The 4,023-nt window shown below is 43.2% G+C and overlaps 1 protein-coding gene across 8 annotated transcripts in view; it reads right to left on the bottom strand.

Annotated features, from left to right (window-relative positions):
* The window catches only part of LOC128888115 (myocyte-specific enhancer factor 2), a 96,043-nt gene that overhangs the window by 44,260 nt on the left and 47,760 nt on the right, over nt 1–4,023 (bottom strand). Inside the window, exon 1 of one of the 8 annotated variants that reach the window (XM_054144776.1) lies at nt 1,830–2,502. The exons of the other annotated variants lie outside the window; for them this stretch is intronic. The gene's annotated coding sequence lies outside the window, so the exon portion shown is untranslated. Of the gene's footprint in view, nt 1–1,829; nt 2,503–4,023 lie in introns of those variants that run through there. 8 annotated transcript variants of the gene reach the window in all.

Raw genomic sequence — 4,023 nt, 5'->3', positions numbered from 1 at the left:
TAGATTAACTAATATAAAGCCAAATTTGGAGGTGGTAGGATCAAGTACCAAGTTTGAGCTTGGTACTCATTTTTCCAAATATGAGTAAAGCTTTGTAACGCTATGAATCTCCGTTTCAATTATCAACGAAGACAAAGCAAACTGATACAAACCCAATTTGGGATATTACGACCAAGTACAAAGTTTGAGCTTGGTACTCATTTTTTCCTAATATGAGTAAAGCTTCGCAACACTATGAATATCAACCTTCAGTTATTAATGAAAATCGAACAAAATAATAGAATATCAAATCCAAAGCCAAATTTCGAGGTGGTACGATCAAGTACCAAGTTTGAGCTTGGTACTCATTTTTTCCTAATATGAGTAAGGCTTCGCAACACTATGAATCTCAACCTTCAGTTATTAATGAAAATCGAACGAAGAGATAGATTAACTAATACAAAGTCAAATCTGGAATATTACAACCAAGTACAAAGTTTGAGCTTGGTACTCATTTTTTGAAAAGCTTTCCAAATATGAGTAAAGCTTTGCAACACTATGAATCTCAACCTTCAGTTATTAAAGAAAATCGAACGAAGAGATAGATTAACTAATATAAAGCCAAATTTCGAGGTGGTACGATCAAGTATCAAGTTTGAGCTTGGTACTCATTCCTTCTAGTACGAGTAAAGCTTCGCAACACTATGAATCTCATTCACAATATTATCAACGGAAACAAAGGCAAATGCTAGAATAACAAATCCAAATCCAAATTTTGAGTTAGCACGACCAAGTACCAAGTTTGAGCTTGGTACTAATTTTTTCCTAATATGAGTAAATCTTCGCAGCACTAATGAATCTCATTTACAATTATCAACGGAAACAAAGCGAACTGCTACAATAAACAACTAACACAAATCGAAATTTGAAGGTGGTACAATCAACAACAAAGGTTTGTCCAACTCCAAACCTCCTTCTTTCCAATACAAGTAACTCTTTGCAACACTATGATTCTCAGTCTCAATGATCAACCACGACAAACCATCCCGACAAAACAACCAATACAAATCTCTAATCGTCCAGAAAATCCGACACAACAAAAGACAAATACAAGCCTGACAAATACAACAAGCCAACCTACCACCTACCGTATCCTCACAAAATGGAAGCTACGTTTGACTCGCACCAAAAACAACAACAACACCTCCAACTACCGTCTCGAAACCACACCCACTCCCCATCTCGAAGGATTCCAGACGAAAAATCCCATGGATCCCCGCGAATCTCGGGATCTCGCGGAGATCCGCGAAAAAGAGAGAAGGTCAGATCGCAGAAAAGCTATCCGAATCGATATCCGCGTATCGCGACGTTCCAGAGATGGCTCGTAACCGAGGACGCGTTCGGACGTGCACGTTTCCTTCCGTCCAAGAGGATCGAAGAGGATCGAAGAGGATCGAAGAGGATCGGAGAGGATCGGAGAGGATCGAAGAGGATCGGAGAGGATCGGAGAGGATGAAAAGGCGGCGCGGAGCGGAGCGAGAACGCGTACGGTTATCGTTCGGGGGCGCGTGTATTAAGAAACCGCGTGAAAAGGTCCCAAAAATAATTTCGGCGCGAAGAAATAAATCCGGCTGAGGCGGTCGCGAGGGTGCCTAAAAGAAGGTTCGGCACCGGGTGCCTTCTGGGAATGAAACCGGCATAGTATGCGAGTTATAAGAAGAGCGGTGAAGCGATCGCATCGGCTAGTCGCTAAAGAGTTTTGCCGCGAGCGAGCCACGAAGAGGAAAGACCGAAGGTGTACAGAACCGGCCGAGAGAAGCCCGAGAGAAGCCAGCGCGAGCAGGACTTACCTCTGCTGTTTTTAGAACTCCACTCCCAGAACTGCGCGGGTCGAGCCGAGCCAAAACCAAAATACCACCGATACACCGTTTCTGCGATGGTCTTTGTGCGCCGCGACCAACCAGCTCTTTCCTTAGGACGTCCAACCGGAGAAACGCCGTCGGGACTAACCTAACCCGTACGAGCGACGGCCACGAACCAACGATGACGAACGCGGAGGAATCGAGGAGAAGGCGTCGATACGACGATCGAAATCACCGCGTTCGCCACGATAATCGCAACGTTTAGATACAAAGGAGATCGACCAGAGATCGACCAGAGATCCACCAGAGACCACAGATGCTTCCCCCACAGTTCGAGGATCGAGTTGTCCCTTTCGCAGGACCTCCCTTTCGCGTCGGATACCGAGGAATGATCCTTCGGGGAGGACCGAGACCGGCGATCGTTTGTTCTAGGATCTAGGATACCTCGCACGAGTGATCAGTGTCGCGATCCACGGGGATTTATCATCCACAACGATCTTGCCCTGGGACGAGGATCGGGAGCCCAGTGTTTTGTGATGTGAAACATGGCGTGTGCTTGCTTTCCCAAAGTTTCGAGGGGTGTTTCTCGAGCGGTTTCCTTTCGAGCTGCTAGCCGGAGGTATACTTTTTTTTTCTCTCTCTCTTTTTTTTTTTTAATTCTTCTTTTTCGTTTCTTTTTCCCCCCGTTTGGGTAGGTTCGTTGGTTCAGTGGTGTTTGGAATCGTCGGGTCAGAGCGCAGGGTGTCGCGAGATTATACGTCACGGCCACCGTAGCGTGATTCTACACCTACGATTTGATGGAGATTTACAGAAAAAGCTACTCGCAATATTGACCGTGAACTTGAAAATCAAAGTCAAAGAAACAAATTTTGTTCTCTTTTTTTTTTTCTTTAAATTTGTTTAGTCGTGTTTTACTGGTCGTAACGATCAACTTTGTGAAAGAAACCGCGAGTCGCGTCTCAATCGTTCTCATAAAAAATGATGTCGCATTTCTTATCATTTTTGCGGCTTCTTTATTCGTAAATTTCTACATCCAGCGCCAATATGTACGCAAATAGCATACTATAGTAATACACCGTAATATATCGACAAAGCAGCGGGAAGTTATCCGTTCTCGAGCAGTTCGTTCAGGAAATATAACTAAATGCTTCGCCTTGCGCAAGCACTTTATCCAAGTGGTCACGCTGCTCTTGTTGCTGGCTTGATAATATTCGCAAATAAAGAAGCCGCAAAAATGACAAGAAATGCAACATCATTTTTTAAGAGAACGGTTGAGATGTGACCCGTGGTTTCTTTCACAAAGTTGATCGTTACGACCAGTAAAACACGATTAAACAAATTTAAAGAAAAAAATACAACACCATTTTTTTAAATAACAGTTGAGATCGGACCCATGCTCTCTTCCACAATTCGTCATATCGTTATGACCGGTAAAACACGATTAAGCAACAACAAATTTGTTTTCTTGATCTTGATTTCTAAGTTCGAGGCGAATGTTGCGGAGAGTTTCATGTCAATCTCCACTAAAGGTGTACGATCACGCCGTGGTGACCGTGACGTATAATTTTGTGACACCCTGTACAATAACTTTGGATTCGCGAGGTCTCGTACGTGGTACGTACAGTCTCGTGCGAGGCAAGGTCTTCGAATGAAAAGTTTTCGGACGAAATCGAACGTTTCAATGGATAACACCGTTTAGATGCTGTTGAATTGATGCTGTTGGAATTCGAGTGCTGTGCTACGCGAGGCTTGTCGCTACCATCCATCGTGTTACTGCGAGACCTGTGCAATTTTGGTACCGCGTTATACGACGATTCTATTTTTCAGCGTTACTCGAAACCCTCGATTTCGAACCTTCGTACTTCGAACAAAATCCTTGGACTTTTTTTAACCGACTTCCAAAAGGAACGGGTTACTCGATTCGATGTGCAGCCAGTGTAACAAGTATTCGTACAGCGAGCAATCTAAAATAAAATTGATAGGGAAAGAAACGAGAGGCTAACGTCACAAATAAACTTTAATTTACGGAGTAAAACACGATTAAACAAATTTAAAGAAAAAAATACAACACCGTTCTACTTAAAAAATGCGTGGGAATGTTGGTCGATTAGATCTTTCCCTAAAATTTATTAATAAAATAAATGTATCGAGCTTCATTTTGAATTGGTTCCTGTGCGAGTTC

This window comes from Hylaeus anthracinus, unplaced genomic scaffold (genome assembly GCF_026225885.1).
Source record: "Hylaeus anthracinus isolate JK02 unplaced genomic scaffold, UHH_iyHylAnth1.0_haploid 0, whole genome shotgun sequence".
NCBI lineage: Eukaryota > Metazoa > Arthropoda > Insecta > Hymenoptera > Colletidae > Hylaeus > Hylaeus anthracinus.
Note: the sequence above shows the minus strand (reverse complement) of the source record. Positions and strands in the feature narration are given on the sequence as shown.